The following is a 17,292-nucleotide window of genomic DNA, read 5'->3' on the forward strand; positions in this document are numbered from 1 at the left end:
TAGACCCTGGGGTAAGGCTGACACTCAGACATTAGAAGGGAAAGGTCAAACAGTCTTAGAGAGGGAAACCACTTCATATCAGGAATATTGAACTGAGATAGGATGGCCCTTTCCATTGGAGACATTTCTGTTTTGGAAACACTGCTGCTGAATTTCCGTAGAGGGCCAGAGTGCTTGAATGAGCACATTCTTCTTGAGTGGAGAGAAGCTGAAGTGCTTGGTGGGTTGTGAATCCAGGTTCAACATTTTTGGATCTCAGCCACAGGAGTGTGTGTTCCTTGAGGTGACAAGCCTTCCAAAACAAAAATGCACTCCTACACCTTCCCATGTCCTCCAGAGCTACTTCTGCTGAGGTTTTGGAGCTGTGCTTCTTTCTTACAGATTCTGCTTCTTTATTTTCCTTTCTGGGGAATTGTCCTCCATTTGAAGGCCCCATGCAGGTGTTTCACATCAACAAAAGAGAAGGCAACTTCTACAAATCCTTTTTTAACCCCCAAATGCATCACTGTTAAAGTGGGTTTCTGGGGTGTCAGTGCCTTCCAGGTCATTCCCACAGAGACACCCATCTGTATGCAGGGCCTCTGGACTGTCTCCCTGTCTCAGGTTGCAGTTTGCATCAGAAAATGCTGATCTCCTTGGCACCTGGTGTTTCTCCTCTCCACATGACTGGGAGGTGCACAGGTAGCTGGAGCAAACAGCTCCCCTGGGTGTAAAATGAGCTCCTGGAACCCCCCTGGGTTGCGCAGAGGAGGTGAGTTACCTGAGGCACCAGGATCCCTGCTGGTGCAGCCCTGGTAACCTAACAGGAAAGCTGTGGAGTGAAGCCTGTGGTGAACTCTCCTGGGAAGGCTGCCAAGTCTCCAGGGAGAAGTGACTGCCCACAGCAGCTCGTGGAGTCATCTGGGACCTCTGCACACCAGTTCTTCCTGATTTCTCCAATGCTGCCCTTCACTCAGACAACCTAATTCTCTCTGTAGCTTCCCTGCAGTCCTTTTCTTGCCTTGGAGTCATGAATCTCCTTCTCTTCTGCTTCTCAGCCCATCACGTGCTATTCTTACCTGTGAGGGTGGTGAGGGCCTGACACAGGTTGCCCGGAGAAGTTGCGGATTTCCCATTCCTGGAAGTGTCCCAGGCCAGCTTGGATGGGGTTTGGAGCACCCTGGGATGGTGGAAGGTGTCCCTGATCTTTGCAGGGGGTTGGAATGAGACGAACTTTAAGGTCCCTCCCCACCCCACACTTTCTGGAGGCAGCAAGGACCACTCTGCACGCTTCTTGTGGGGTCCTGGCCAAGGATCCCGATGCATTCCAGGCACTGCCCGACTTCTTAGACATCCAGCAAAGCTGTAGGGAGCAGGAATTTCTTAAGGGAGCTCTTAACGAGTGACCAGGAGGGATTAGAGAGCCTGGAGCAGTTTGTGCAAAGTCTTTGGAATTAGATCTGATCCCGTGTCACACTTCCTAAATCTCCCAGCAGCCTCCTGCTGTGATAGAGTTTTGCAGCCTAGGAATCCCACTCCTAAATCATGGTTAGAATCATAGAATCATTGAATGGCTTGGGTTGGAAGGGACCTTGAAGGCCATTTAGGTTCTCCTGCTGTTTCTGGCTGAGGGAGAAGGTGACTTCTGACAACATAAGGTGCTACCAGAAGGGGAAGCTGGTGTGTTGTTCCCATTCTCAGGGGACCAGAGTTAGGGATCAGTAGGATGTCCTCTGAAAGGACAAAGGGGACAAGGTGAGGGCAAACAGAACTCTGTGTTTGATGGATCAGTGCTTTGATGGGCCACAGAAAGTCTTCAGATGGAAGCTGATCAAATCCTCCTGTCCCTGAGTTCATCCTCATTGCCAACAGCATTTGTGGAAAGACCTTCCAGATCCTTCTCCTCCTTCCTTCTGCTGAGCTGTACTTCCAGCAAACAATGTTTCTACATGTTCTTTTTCCCCTTATTCCAAACACATCTATCTTTCACAACCCCAAACATTAACTCCCCTAGGAACAAAGGCTTTGAGATAAGATTAGCTTTGCCACAGAGGTGTTTGTAAGCTCTTTCTTTCTTTTTTTTTTCCCCGTTGCCTCCTGCTTATGAATTCCACCCCTTGGCAGGGATGTTGGGATGGTTATGTAACAGCTTAGCTACTGTAATTAGAGGGCACAAAATTACATGGGATGGATGGATACTATCCAGTGTGGATGCTACAAACTCACCCGAGTTTCAAAAGCACATGGGTTGAGTTTGGGGAGGAGAAAAACCTTAATGAGGAGTGACTGTGAATATACAGAAAGTCCTTCAGCTGGAGATCACAGAGGTCTGCAAGAGTTCTGTGGGGAAAGAGCTGCTGGTAGAGACAAAGAAACTGGACTGGGACAACCTTTGCTTGATTTGCTGTGGTTGCTTTTATGCTCTTTGTTGGGTTCCCTGAGTGATGAGCAAAACCCGCCCCAGCACAGCAAGGAGCAGAGGAGGAGCTCACAGAGCTCTGCAAACAAACCCCTCTCTATAAAAATGCTGTTTTTCAAGGCCATTTGTTATAAGCAGAACACTGAGGCACAAGGAAGCCCAGTGCAGTAATTATATTTGTGAAGTGTGGGTCACATCTGTTTGCTGGACCCACTCGATTGTTATTCACACAATGGAGCCTTTTTTGTGTGGTGCTGAGCTTATCAGGCTCCATTTTAAAAATTATTTGTGCTTGAGTCGTGTTTACCCTCCCTCTCTGCAGCACTTTGAATCTGAAGGTGCTCCTGGAAAGCAAACCAACCTCCTCCTTTGACATGGAGTTCCCATTTAACCATATTTTTTGAAACCTTGCCTATCTTTTCTGGAAGTCTGTTGAATTTCACAGTGTTCTGCAGATAATACTCTTTCCATCTTGCTCAGTTCCTGCCCGCAAACAGGTCTTAAACTGTTCACTGTGTTGAAGAGAGGAGATAAAACACCTTCCAGCTTCTGCTTTTTCATCTACCTCCACGTAGAAAAGCAAATGTCTAATTCTTGATTTATTCCTGAAGTCTTGCCTTCATTAATTAGCACAGTAGATTGTGGTCTTAGGGGACTTTCCCCTTCTATCATCTTCATGATGGAGCTCTGGATTTAATGTTTTTGAATACTCAAACACCTTTCTGCCATTATAACTCTCAGAAATGTGCTCTTGGATCCCTTAAAGAATTCCTCCTTGGAGGGAGAAGAATTTTCCATCTGACTGGGGGAGAAGGAAGGAGAAGGACCTGGAGGTCCTGGTGGACAACAAGCTATCCATGATCCAGCAGTGTCCCTGACCATTAGGAAGAGCACTGCCTGCAGGTCGTGACACATTCCCTCTCCCAGGTTGCTCCAAGCCCCATCCAACCTGGCCTTGAACACTCCCAGGGATGGGGCAGCCACAGCTTCTCTGGGCAACCTGTGCCAGGGCCTCCCCACCCTCGCAGGGAAGAATTTCTCCCACATATCCAACCTAAATGTCCCCTCTTTTAATTTGAGCCCATTACTCCTTGTCCTCTCACCACAGTTCCTGACGAAGGCTCCCTCTCAGGATTCCTTGTGGGCCCACTACAAGGGAGTCCCACAAAGGTATCCCAGGCTGTATTCCTGTTTTTTCCAGAAGCTTTTGCCACTGCCCAGAGACAGGTTAATAAGGAAGTGGAGTTTTGCCTGGATTTTGTATGGCCTTATGTCCCTCAGCCCTGATGAGCAAAGTGTCCGAGCTCCTGCTGTGTCCACATGTGCCACAACATCCACAAAGAGTTGCCAGGGAGGGAGACTGAACTTGGCCTTGATGTGACAGCTCAGCCACACGGGATGTGAAAAGGAGAAACATCTTCTCCCTGTGGTGCTGAACTGGTTTGACCCTGATGCTCATCATCCCCAGCAGATGTGACACGGGCTGTGCCCGGGCACAGGGAGGTGTCACATCGAGTTGGCAGCACAGGAGAACCTCCCACTGATCACAGCCAGGTCTCATCTTCCCTCTGTGAGTGACTGGTGTCGCTTCTGCACCCACACACGTGTGTCACACTGGGTTGCTGCTTCCTTGGAGAAGAAAAAAAGGGGAAGATTTTAGTTAGAAACCATTTTTTTTTTTTAATTAAAAGAATGAGCTTGATGATCTCTGGTCCAGTTAGATTTGTCTTGTCTAATTATTTATTTATTTTTATTTTAATGAGGGGTGAAGCACTGCGTGAACCACAGATGGTTTGTTTTTAAACACATTCCCCTGGCATCATTCCCCTCCCAGTGAGCTCCAGCAAAGTGAAAACACAGGTGTTGGCCCTCCAGGTAGGCTGAGGAGGAGGAATGCCTCTGCTGGTGGCATCTCCCACCTGGAGATCACACTGTGTGTGAGATCCCTGCCTGAAAGGCCGCTCAGAGGAGGCAGAGCCCCTGCAGGAGGTTTAACCCCAGCACTGGGTGCTCACACCTTGGGGACTGCAGTCACATTTCTCTGTGTAAAGAGAAATTCTTGCACTGCACTGGACCAGATTAAAGCCTCCAGTGCTCCCCAGGTGCTTCTGTGTTGCTGTTTTCTTATAAGCAACACCTTTCTGTGACCAGAGAATAACAACCCTGCAAGGGCAGCTCCCCCTGGGACACACAGGAATTCTGCTCATGCACTGATGGCAGACTGAGGATCTGGTTTCTTTTACATCCACAGTTCTAATTTCCACCCTCGTGGCGATTGGTTCTACAATCACAGAACCGTCAAGGTTGGAAAAGACCCCCAAGATCATCCAGTCCAACCTTTGACCCATCACCACCTTGTCAACCAGACCAGAGCACTGAGTGCCACGTTCAGGCATTAAAGAGGGATGAGACACAATTAAGGACAGTCCACAGCAACAAGAATTATCAAATGCTGGGGAAAAGGGAAGGAAACAGCCCTGTGAAGAGCAGAAGCAGCTGGAGGGGACAAGGGGCCAATCTTACAGTGTGAAGCACCACCACCACCACCAAAAAAACCCACAAATATATTGATTTTGAAGGCAAGCGCTCAAATAATGGCAAGATTAGTCATTAGGACCAATCTTTAGCTGTAAGGAAGTCCTGGAAAGGTCACCTGAGGGGGGAGCAGAGTTGTGTTGCCAAGAGATTCAAGAACAGGTTAGGTCAGATCCATCAGCAGAGACGTGCTGAGTGGATCCTGTCTCAGGGCAGGGAGAGTCTCACCCACCTCCTCTCTTTAGCACCTGAATCTCTCCCCGTTTCTTGCTGCTTCTCCAATAAACACATAAAATAACGAGTGTTTATCCTGAGACTGTACCCCCAAAAGGCCACTGATTGGAGTTCTGAAGATTACACAACCCTCAAGAAGCTCTGACCCGCACTGCAAGGAGCCAGCAGGGATTCCTGGATCTCCAAGGGATACATCTGTTATTCTGGGGAAGAAAACAGCTTCGTCTGTTCCCTGAACACTCTCCTGTACTTCCCCATGCCCTGCCTTGCACCTTCACATCCAAGCAAACAAAATGGATGAAGGAAGCATCCCAAATATAACAGTGATTTAAGTGAGGGAAATGAGGGACTTCTGAGGGAAAAATCAGGCCTTGAGTCACACCCTCCGTGGGCACCTGCCTGTGGAATGTTGTCACCTGCCCTCAAGCAGGGATTTCACACCTCAGAGTGGATACAGGGAGCTCTCAGGGGGCAGTGCTGTAATTTAAAGTGACTTTCACTTCTTTTGGAGACAAGGCCAGGTTGGATCTGGCCCTGGGCAAGCTGGTCTAGTGGAAGGTGTCCCTGCCCAGGGCAGGGGGTTGGAACTAAATAAGCTTTAATGTCCCTTCCAACCCAAACCATTCTATGATGGCTTTTCCAGTTTTCCAGCAGTGCTAAAAACACCACATGGAAGGCTAAGGACAGAAGGAGTAAGTTCCAACCAATCTCCTTGCCCTTCACACCTTCTGTAAAGGCCAAATATTCATCCTTGTAACAGAAATGAATAACCACAGCCAGAAACAAAGGCAGAAGGGAAATGTTATAAACCCTCAGCAGCTGATTTGGCAGAACTGGATTCACCAACGTGTCTGGAGTGCACAGAACATCCATTTTCCCTCCTTCCTCACTGGCATTCACAGGGCAAGTTTCCACCCAGGGATTCATTTCAAGTAGGAAACAAGATGCATAATTAGTGCAGCTAATGACAAGGATGAGGTTCCAGTCTAAGCAGGAGCAGACCAAACACTCTTAGCTCAGTAGGAGTGAGTTTGTTCACAGTAAGTCTTCCCTGTCCAGTAAATCATGGCCTGCTTTCCCAAAGGCCTGTGTCCTCTAAACAGCACAAAACCTGGTATGAAAACAAGCTCCCTCAGGTCTCTGAGGTGAGCAGATGTTGCAGCACAGCAAAGGGTTAAGGAATGAAAACCAGACTGTTTAATAATTCAGACAAAGTTTACACCAAGTTTATCACACGCCACAGAGAACGTGGTCAGTAATGCAATCAATTTAATTGTCCTCCTTTATCAAGGTTCATCTGGATCTGACCTTCCAGGAGGACAACTGGGCTGTTCTGTGCATACCTGGGCTGGTACATACCCAAAACAAGTGAGGGTTTGAGCCCCAGGAGAAAAGGGTTTTGATGGAAAGGATTTTCCAATCCAATCCTGCAGTTGCTGGGATGCTCAGCTAAGAGCAAACAGACCACCCTAACAGCCTTTGGACCCCTTGATGCTGGGGAGGAGAAGGTTGGCAAAGCACAGAATGCAAGTCAGGTTTTGGAAAAACATCCTGGTGCCGTGGTTTTTGTAACTTTGTTCTGCTGTCAACGCAGCTTCCTAAAAAGCTGAGAATCCAAGAAAATGGGAAATGACCATCTGATCCAGAAGGAGTGGCCTGCTCTGTTTTTTTTTTTTTTTTGGGTTTTTTGTTTGTTTGTTTGTTTGTTTGTTTGTTTTGTTTTTTTTTGTTTTTTTTTTTTTTTTGTGGTGGTTTACACCCCTTGAAGATGGATTGGAGGTTCTTGACAAAAAGAATCTCAGAAAAAGAAAAAAAAGAGAAAAAAAAACAACAACAAAAAACCACCAAACAAAAAACCCCAAAACAAACAAAAAAACCACCAAAAAACAATCGTCTTTAGGGACAAAAAGTGGGGTTTGTCTAAATAATTCCATATTCATTCTCATTAAATAAAAATCAGCAATGACTAGAATCTGGAAAATATCCCAAGAATGGTTTGGGTTGGAAGGGGCCTTAAAGATTATCTTGTTCCAACCCCCTGCCGTGGGCACCTCAGTGCAAGGTTGGCATCTGGAGCCCCCTGTAGTTGTGGACTGTTTCACTAGTTGGTGCCTCTGTAATTAGCAGGAAAACACAGTATTGACCCCAAACCCACACCTCTGCAACCCATGGCAAGAAAAGATTGGCAGGAGCAAGTATTGAACATTACAGGGGAAGAAAAACCAGCACTGACCAAGCAGGACATGGAGGGTGGAAGATGACCACCCTCCTCTGATGATCCTTGTGGGTCCCTTCCAGCTCAGGATATTTTATGATTCTATGATTTACCTCCATCTGCCCCAAGAGATGGAAACTGCTGAACACCAGGAAGCAGCCCTGGGACACAAAACAGTTCAGTGGGGAATGTTCAGGTGTTCACCAGTCCCACATCGGTGTTTCCTGCTCTTCTGCTCCCACCATCACAGCTGGCCAAGAGGAAGCCTCAGGTAGAGTTGGCTGAGGGCAGTTACAGCCTGACAGGATGTGTCATAAATCAGGGTCTGCAAGGGAATAAAGCAGAGAAGGAAAACCCTGCAATCAGTGAAAAGCCACTTTCCCAACTCTGTTTACTGAGCACGGTTTTGTTGAATAGACTCTGGAGAATGAAGAGTGAGTTTATTAAAAGGACTCAGGTTTCACGTGATAATAGAACAAAAAGTTTTCTTGTCAGGTGTTTAAACCTGTAAAAGGTGTGACTTACCAGATCTGGGAGTTGGTTCACAACTGCTCAGTGTGGAACTATAAAATCACTGAGGGGTTTGTGTTTGAAGGGACCTTAAAGATCATCCCATTCCAACTTCCTGCCATGGACAGGGACACCTTCCACTAGCCCAGGTTGCTCCAAACCCTGTCCAACCTGGTCTTGGACACTTCCAGGGATCCAGGGGCAGCCACAGCTTCTCTGGGCAGCCTGTGCCAGGGCCTCCCCACCCTCACAGGGAAGGAATTTTTTCGAAGTTAATCTAAACCTACCCTCAGTTTGAATCCATTTCCCCTTGTCCTGTCACTCCATGCCCTTGTGAAAAGTCCCTCTCCAGCCTTCTTGGAAGCCCCCTTTAGGTACTGGAAGGTTGTAGCTCATAATGGTCCAGGGAAACACTGGATTTCATTGCTCTTGAACAGGGTAACCCCCATGAACCACCCTGAGAAAAGCCTGCTAAAAACACAACCATGCATTCCATGAAATCTGCGAGGTCTCACCGACTTAAATCCCTCATTCCTCAACTGTCCTGATCAATTAACCTCAAAACTCACACTCTAAAACAAAGCTGGTTCTGACAGGAGATCTCAGAGGGAAACTCCAGGACAGAAGACTTGAAATGCATTTAAAATGAAATCCAAACCAGCCATCTCTGCAAACTGGAGCCCTTTCCACAGCTGCAAAACCATTTATCAGGAGCTGGGAGAGTGCTGGATGCTCCAGGAACAGGCAGGCACCTTTCCCACAGCCTCTCCAGCCTCTCCCAGCTGTCCAGCCCATGGAGCAGCCAGCAGGAGCTTGCAGGGTGCCAGGGAAAAATGTGCCTAAGAATTCCTTGCCTTTGCTGGAGGGTAATAAGGCATCAGGTTACTGAGGCAGGGAGAGGCAAAAGCACTTAGGAATTCCATTTTCCAGCCAGTGCTAGTGGATAATCACTATAATGTAGCATGATGAGGCTGCAAACTTTGCTCTTGGAGTTTAATGGTCCTTTTATTGAAATAAAAGCAGGTTATTCTTTCTTCTTACGTGACATCTCTCAGGCAGTGGTTGCTGTAGGTCAGATTTTCTCCATCTTTTTGCATTTCATAGAATCATTTAGGATGGAAAAGACCTCCAAGATCATCAAGTCCAACCTGTGACCGAACCCCACCTTGTCCCCCAGCCCAGAGCACTGAGTGCCACGTCCAGTCCTTCCTTGGACACCTCCAGGGACAGGGACTTCATCACCTCCCTGGGCAGCCCCTTGCAATGTTTGACAACCCCTTCCATGAAGAAATTCTTCCTGAATTTACAGTATTATCTGTAGGACAGCTAATAAAGCTGGAATTATATTTTATTAGTATAGTTTTGCTGCCATTTTCCTGCAGACTGAACTGTAATTGCCATTTTTCCACCCTCCCACTGGCAACATGAGGACTGCTGGGGTGGGGAAGGGAACTGCCTGCTGCCTTCAGCTCTTGATTTACCCACAGCTTTTTGTTGCAGCAAGATATAAACATACATCAGCATATGCTTTAGCTGAAAACCAGAGCTTGCCAACTCAAGCAGGTTGGGAATTTTCCATCCAGGGAAAGAGCAATCTCAGGAAAAAAAAAAAAAAAAAAGAGATATTTAGGTCTTAATTTTCATTCAGGACAAAGATGAGCATTAAAGTATCAGGGGAAAACCTTTCAGAGAGCTCTACTAAGCAAAAATAAAACCCTCCAGTGCACACCCAGAGATCTCCCCAGCCCGGAGATCAGAGGCAGAGCCAACCGCGTCTGACAGGGATTAATCACATCCCTTCCCGCCTGGATGGGCAGGACCCGGGCACGGCTCCGGGGCAGGAGGAGACCCTACACAAACACTGCGCCCTGATATGCACTGAGACAAAAGGATAAAGCACTCGGGTTTCACTATTTAAACGCAGGGATGGTTTGTTGTCAAGCCTGCCAACAGAAAAATCCCTGGAATTTGCTGTGAATGTTAAGACACGAGTCAGTTCAGGGTTGGGGCAGAGCCTGATTATTTTTTAATTTTCAGTTTTTGATGTTATTTTTTTTAATTTTATGTTTTTAATTTTATTTTTTCCCCCTCTCTTAAAAAATGAATGAAAAATGAATGAAATCGTTCAAAGCTCAGAGAGCAAACAAAGCAGGGCTGGCCACTATTCCCGAGGCTTCCAGACACGAACAAATGGCCAGTTACTAAAAGCTCAGCTCACAGAGTCTGGAAATCTTGGAAAATCGCGCTATAACAGAGGGGAAAATCCTTTGCTGGCTGTGGAAGCCGAGTGCTCACAACTCCTGGCTCCCAAGTGTGCCTAATTGAGTTTGAAAGGACTGTTAAGCACCATTCGCCAAAACAGCTGTCCCTCTTGAAAAGAGGGAAAGCTTCAGGAGGAAAACAAACACAAAGAAGTCTCTTGTTCCACGGCAGAGCCTTCAAAAAGTGCAGTTAATGCCCTCGGAGAGGCAAAGCTGCAGAGTGTCAGCAGTGTCAGCACCGTCTGCTACAGACTGAGCAGAATGTGCAAAAAAAGTCAAATTAAAGGGTCATCCGACCCTCTGTGGTGCCTCAAAGGCCACCAGCAGCTGGGTTGGACTCCACAGAGTCATGGTTTGGGTTGGAAGGGACTTTAAAAACCATCTCACTCCACCCCCCTGCCATGGGCAGGGACAGCTTCCACCATCCCAGGTTGCTCCAAGCCCCGTCCAACCTGTCCTTGAACACTTCCAGGGATCCAGGGGCAGCCACAGCTTCTCTGGGCAACCTGTGCCAGGGCCTCCCCACCCTGACAGGGAAGAATTGCTTCCAGTGGTCCTTTTCAATCTCACCTATCTTGTCACTCCATGATTCTCCAGGCCAATATATCTCAGACTTCCATCCTATCATCACCTCAGCAATCCCTTTTCCAGGCTGAGTCGTCTGCCACCAAATGGAAGGGAAGAGCCTCTGCCAGGGCTCAGTGGCTGCTCCAGGGAAGAGCACTGTGCAGTCAGGGCAGGCACAGTCACCTGGAATGCTGCAGAGGGAAAAAGCAGAGATCCTGTTGTCCCCACGACCCTGAGAGTGCAGAGAGGGGAAGAAAAGGGCGTTTTCTGCTCAGGAAGGATGTGCTTGGAGCACCCAGGGCTTTGCTGTATCTGCTCAGCTGGATCAATGTAAATCCAAGAATCGTTTAGTTGGAAAAGACCTCCAAGATCATCAAGTCCAACCTGTGACCAATCCCCACCTTGTCATCCAGCCCAGAGCACTGTCCAGTCGTTTCTTGGACACCTCTGTGGATGGAGACTCCACCACCTCCCTGGGCAGCCCCTTCTGTTGTTTAAAAACCCTTTCCATGAAGAAATTCCTCCTGATATCGAACCTGAACCTCCCCTGGTGCAACTTGAGGCTGTTTGTCCTTGTCCTGTCCCTTGTTCCCTGGGAGCAGAGCCCGACTCCCCCCGGCTTCCCCCTCCTGTCAGGGAACAGCAGAGCCAGAAGGTCTCCCCTGAGCCTCCTTTTCTCCAGGCTGAGCCCCCCCAGCTCCCTCAGTGCCTCCTGGTGCTCCTGCCCCTTCCCCAGCTCCATTCCCTGCCCTGGACACACAGTAAAGTTCTCTTCCAGACCAGGATCACACCAGGATGGCAGATCAGGAGTGGTTCCATAAACCATTCCCCTCCTCCAGCACTGAGCCAACACCTGGAGAATTAAACTGGCACAGAAGCAGCAGGATGGAGTGAGCAGAAAGCTGACCCTGAACAGCCCTGTCCTCTGGGTTCAGCTGCAATTCAAGGCCTCCCTGACACAGCCCAGCTGGAAAACCCTCCTCCCAGAGCTGAGGAGGTTGCCAGCTCATGGGAAAGAGCACAGAGCCCTGGGAGATAAGAAAGGTGAAACCGAGGGCAGAGGTAGGAATGTCAATGTGATGGCAGCAGCTCCACGGGGCAAGAGTAAAACCATCAACATGGGAAGGCAGAAAATCCTAAAGGGAAGAAAACTCAAGCCCTCTAGATGGGTGATGGCATCTCAGCAGCGTGGATGTTCCATTCCAGCAACCAGCTGAGGGTGATCCTCCCACCCAGCGAGCACCAGTGTGGGCAGCAAAGACACCCTGGGTGTTTTTCTCCGGTCAGCACAGCCTTGGAGCTCACTGGGCCAGGTTGGACGGGGCTTGGAGCACCCTGGGCTAGTGGAAGGTGTCCCTGCCCGTGGCAGGAGGTTGGAACAAGATGATCTTTAAGGTCCCTTCCAACCCAAACCATTCTGTGATTCTATGACAGTCCTCACCTGTGTGCAACTGTTTTCCCAGCACTGCCAAGGCCATGGCCAAACCATGTCTCCAAGTACCACATCCACATAACCTTTTGAACACTTCCAGGGCAATTCCACTGCTTCCCTGGCCAGCTTGTTCCAATCCTGCTCAGAGAATCTCTGTGCATGCCCCAAAAAAATGCTCCAGGGAGAGAGAAAGAGGGGTTACAGGCTACTGAGAAGTTTGTATGGTTTATATTTTTCTTGTTATCTGGATTTCAATGTTTTCTGGGTTTGTTTATTGTCTGGCTTTTTTTTTATTATTTTTTTTTTTTTTTTTTATTTAATATAAATCCATGTCCAAAAGACTTCAAACATAAAAAAACAGCCTGAAGTTCAGTAACAGAGTAGTGGGGGAATATTGGGAATGCAAATCAAGGGGAAAAGAGCAGAACATGTTCCAACAAGCTGCTCTGCCTCTCCAGGCCATTAATGAGAGGGAAGGGAAAGTCAGATATGGGGTGGGTGTTGAGGTTTCTCAGCAGAAAGAAATCCAGGGAGCTGAAATCCAGGGATGCTCCTGATTTGGAGAGCAACATATGCAGCCAGTCCCTGAGGGATCTGATTCCTCAGCAGTTGATCCCATTTCTTCCTGCCTCAAACAGTTCCAAAACTGCAACAGACTTAACAGGGTGTCACCCAGGACCAACAGAAGCCCCAGACCATTCCCACCCTCCAGGAGGGGCAGGTTATTAACACACAGTAAGCTGGAAATTCCTGAGGGTCCTTTGCACAGCCTGTGGTGAGGGACTTCTCCATGTTGGGACTCTGAGCACTGCCAGGATGGTGACCAGGGTTTGTTGGGAATGACTTCTGCTGCTGGGAATCTCCACGAGCAGACAAGCACTGCCCATGCTCTCCTAGGCAGCCATGGTGGCTCTAAGGGTGTTCCTGTCACTCTCCCCACTCTACACCACTGCCTTTTTCCTCCCCTTTCCCACGAGGCATCCAGAAGTGCCGCTTGTTCAAAGCTTTCTGCAACAGCCTCTCCCAGAACCTCAGGCTTGATCTCCCTCCCACCCCCTCCTACACATTTCGTGGGGTTTTGTGGTCTCACCCTGCTCCCCTCTGCCCTTGCTGAACTTGCACCCACTGTGCTTTGGTTCCCTGGTGAAGTGACTCACTTGAGATGACACCAGCAAACCTGTGGCAGTGGTAGGGCCAGGACTTCGGTCTCCCAAACCCCAGTCTGGTTCCTAAAAAAATACAAATAAAAAGGGAATTGTCCTTCCAGTCTACATGAGGATCCAGCTGCAGTGACAATCTTAGATGACAGCTCATTAAGCCATAAAATCACAGAAGGGTTTGGGTGGGAAGGGACCTTAAAGATCATCTTGTTCCAACCCCTGCCATGGGCAGGGACACCTTCCACTAGCCCAGGTTGCTCCAAGTATCATCCAACCTGGCCTTGGACACTTCCAGGGATGGGGCAGCCACAGCTTCTCTGGGCAACCTGTGCCAGGGCCTCCCCACCCTCACAGACAACAATTCCTTCCCAGTATCCCATCTATCCCTGCCCTCTGCCAGTGGGAAGCCATTCCCCATGTCCTGTCCCTCCAGGTCCTTGCCCCCAGTCCCTCTTCAGCTCTCCTAGAGCCCCTTTAGGCACTGGAAGGGGCTCTCAGGTTACCCCAGACCCTTCTCTTCTCCAGCTGAACCCCCCAGCTCTCCCAGTCTGTCTCCACAGTGAAGATGCTCCAGCCCTTGGAAGATCCCCATGGCTTCCTCTGAACTCGCTTCAACAGGTCAGGTGGGATTTCCCCTACAAATCTCCCCTGTGAATGAATTCCTAAAAGCATCACTGCAACTTTTAGCACCACAGCTGCTGACTCAGCTGCAGGGCTTTTCCCTCTGCTCTGGGTTACTTTTCCACCCATTTCTCCAATCCATTGTGCCACGTGGAATCACAAACATCTGGACCAGCACAAGTGAGGAGGAAAAAGAGGTGGATAAGAACAGAATAAAGTTTTTTTTTAATTCAGCATTGCCATAGCCTTCCAATTGTGAAATGACAGCTTTGCCAAGTGCTGGCAGTGCAGCCAGGACACTTCATGTACTGGATGTTGTGCAAGTGTCCCTTAAGGGCACAGCTTCCTTTTTTTTCCCTCCTTCCCAAAGTGAGGAATTGTGGACACCAGAGCCCTGGGTTTAACTCACTACTCTGTCCCCAAAATAACTGATGCTGTCACTGCCCCATCCCTGGAAGTGCTCAAGGCCAGGTTGGATGGGGCTTGGAGCAACCTGGGCTAGTGGGAGGTGTCCCTGCCATGGCAGGGGGTGGAACTGGATGAGCTTTAAGGTCCCTGCCAACCCAAACCATTCAGTAAGAAACAGAGAGAATCCTCCACTCCAGAAGCAATGTCATCAAGTCTTCAGGGAGAAAGGTTCAGATCCAGTGGGATCTCAGGATGTTCCTACATCACACCTAATCCACAGATTTCCAGACTCCCCAGCCATGTAGGATACAGCCATGGGAGCTTAGACGCTCCAAGCACCCCAAAAAATGGCAGGTGATAAGATGAAGCACAGCACAGAGGGGACAAGCAGTTCTCTGTTTAAAACAAAAAGCCCAAACTCTAAAACAACCTTTATTCCTGCCAGGAAGTTTTGATTTCATACCATCAGGGATTTATTTACAAGCCAAAAGGAAATGTTGCACTTACCTTGCTGGGGCATCACAAGTGTTTTTCATGTCAAGAGAGAGACCATCCTGGATGGTGCCAGCACCAATTTGGGATGTGCAGTGCTGGAAACTCCACAAGCTGTAACAAACCTGAATTAAGTAACTAAATCAGTGTTTTTAAGACTGGTGTAACACACATCTTACCACAGTGAGTCTGTGTGTCACAGAATCACAGAATGGGATGGGTTGGAAGGAATCTTAAGGCTCATCTCATTCCAACCCCCTGTTGTGGGCAGGGACACCTCCCACTAGCCCAGGTTGCTCCAAGCCCCGTCCAACATGGCCTGGAACACTTCCAGGGATGGGGCAGCCACAGCTTCTCTGGGCAACCTGTGCCAGGGCCTCTCCACCCTCACAGACAACAATTCCTTCCCAATATCCCATCTATCCCCGCCCTCTGGTAGTGGGAAGCCATTCCCGGTTTCCTGTCCCTCCATCCCTTGCCCCAAGTCCCTCTCCAGCTCTCCTGGAGCCCCTTTGGGCACTGGAAGGGGCTCTCAGATCTCCCTGGATCCTTCTCTTCTCCAGGTGAACACCCCCAGCTCTCCCAGCCTGGCTCCAGAGCAGAGGGGCTCCAGCCCTGGGAGCATCTCCGTGGCCTCCTCTGGACTCTCTCCAGCAGCTCCACGTCCCTGTGCTGTTGTTCCCCAGGGCTGGAGGCAGCTCTGCAGGTGGGGTCTCACCTGAAGGGGCAGAGGAGCAGAATCCCCCCCTCCCCTGCTGCCCACGCTGTGGGATGAGCCCAGGACATGGGGAGTTTCTGGTGCTGGGAGTGCCCATGGCCAGGTCATGTCCAGCCTCTCCCCCACCAGCACCCGAAGTCCTTCTCCCCAGGGCTGCTCCATCTGTTCATCCCCAGCTTGGATTGATCCCAAGGGTTGCCCCAACTCAGTGCAGTGGTTGGGTTGTTTGCCAGCACTTTGACATACTGAGGGAGCAGATTTGGAGCTTTAGGAGCAAACCCTCCATTAGCTGAGCTGCAGCATCAGATAAAGTATCTGAATCCATCAGCAACACCCTCACAGCAGAACATCAAAGGATCACCAGCTCAGCTCTGAAAGACAAATGCCAGGGGCTTGTCATGACATTCCCATAGCAGGGGAAGCTGTGAGCAGCCAACACAGACCAGCATCACCAAGTTCCAGCCCATGTGCAATGGCAAATCCTCCTCATTGTCTCCTCTCACTGCTTAGGGGAAGAACAGGCAGCATGGAAGAGAGTCCTGCAGTGGCACTAAACAGAAGCACTTGGGTTTTCAAAACAGAAATGCCAACAGTCTCAAAAAAAAAAAGAAGTTGAATAAAACCAAATTTCAACCCTTGGTCAGATGGACTCCTGAAGTGTCCAAGGCCAGGTTGGACAGGGCTTGGAGCAACCTGGGATAGTGGAAGGTGTCTCTGCCCATGGCAAGGGTTGGAACTGGATGATCTTTAAGGTCCCTTCCAAACCAACCCATTCCATGATTTTCTAGTCATTTTCTCCCTCCCTTCCCCTCCCAAAATCAAGCCTAACCCAGATCAGGTTGCCTGATCACAGCTGAAAGTATTTTAAATAGACCTACTCTGTTTCAGCTGGGACTTTCAGAAACATTTTGCAAAAAGAGGGACTGGAAATTAATCTTTTCACATCAAAACCTTCAGCACCTTTCCCTGTGTTATCACATGGGGCTGCACACACACCCCCAGTCTCCATCTGCTCCAACACCAAAAGCCACAAAAACTCATCACCTTCCCAAGGAGTTGCAGAGACCACAGATGACACTGCAGGGAAACAGAGAGCCCAGTGGTTCCCAGACTACTGACTCACCAGCAGGGAGAGATCCAGGAGCTTCCACAGTTCCCAGCCTCCATTTCCCAAGAGCTGCTTGGCCTTTTTTTGTTTCTTCCCCTGGCAGGTGCACACCTCTTCCCTCAAAAACAACAGGTAACTGGGACTGCAGGTCTACTGATGGACTTCATAGTCATAGAACAGTTTGGGTTGGAAGGGACTTTAAAAACCATCTCATTCCAACCCCCTGCCATGGGCAGGGACACCTTCCACTAGCCCAGGATGCTCCAAGTCCCATCCAACCTGACCTTGGACACTTCCAGGGATGGGGCAGCCACAGCTTCTCTGGGCAACCTGTGCCAGGGCCTCACCACTCTCATAGGCAAGAATTTCCTCTCAATACTTAACCTAAATCTCCTCTTTCAGCTTAAAACCAGTCCCTCTTCTCCTGTCACCATCTCCCTTCTTGCAGGGCTTTGCTTCAGTCCAAACCCCTTTCCCTTTGAATACCCCTGCCCCTCTTCCTTTGGAGAGATCAACACCAGCAGAAAACCTTGGCCAAGCTAATTATTTATCCATCATGTGCAGAGCTGGTGTCCAAGGACCAAAGCCTTGCTCTCAGAGCTCTGCCAGCTTCTCACAGCCTCAGGGTCTCAA

The 17,292-nt window shown here is 49.1% G+C and overlaps 1 long non-coding RNA gene across 1 annotated transcript; it reads right to left on the reverse strand.

Moving 5' to 3' along the window:
* Window positions 1-1,149: 1,149 nt before the first annotated feature.
* Window positions 1,150-15,245, reverse strand: LOC126639706 (uncharacterized). The gene is made up of 4 exons (XR_007628869.1): window positions 14,849-15,245; window positions 13,310-13,381; window positions 7,496-7,707; window positions 1,150-4,023 (listed from the first exon to the last, which is right to left on the reverse strand). It is a non-coding gene; the product is annotated as an uncharacterized LOC126639706 (long non-coding RNA).
* Between the last annotated feature and the right edge of the window lie 2,047 nt (window positions 15,246-17,292).

The sequence above is a fragment of the Myiozetetes cayanensis genome, unplaced genomic scaffold (assembly GCF_022539395.1).
Source record: "Myiozetetes cayanensis isolate MyiCay16 unplaced genomic scaffold, myiCay2020 scf2-11, whole genome shotgun sequence".
In the NCBI taxonomy this organism is placed as follows: Eukaryota; Metazoa; Chordata; class Aves; order Passeriformes; family Tyrannidae; genus Myiozetetes; species Myiozetetes cayanensis.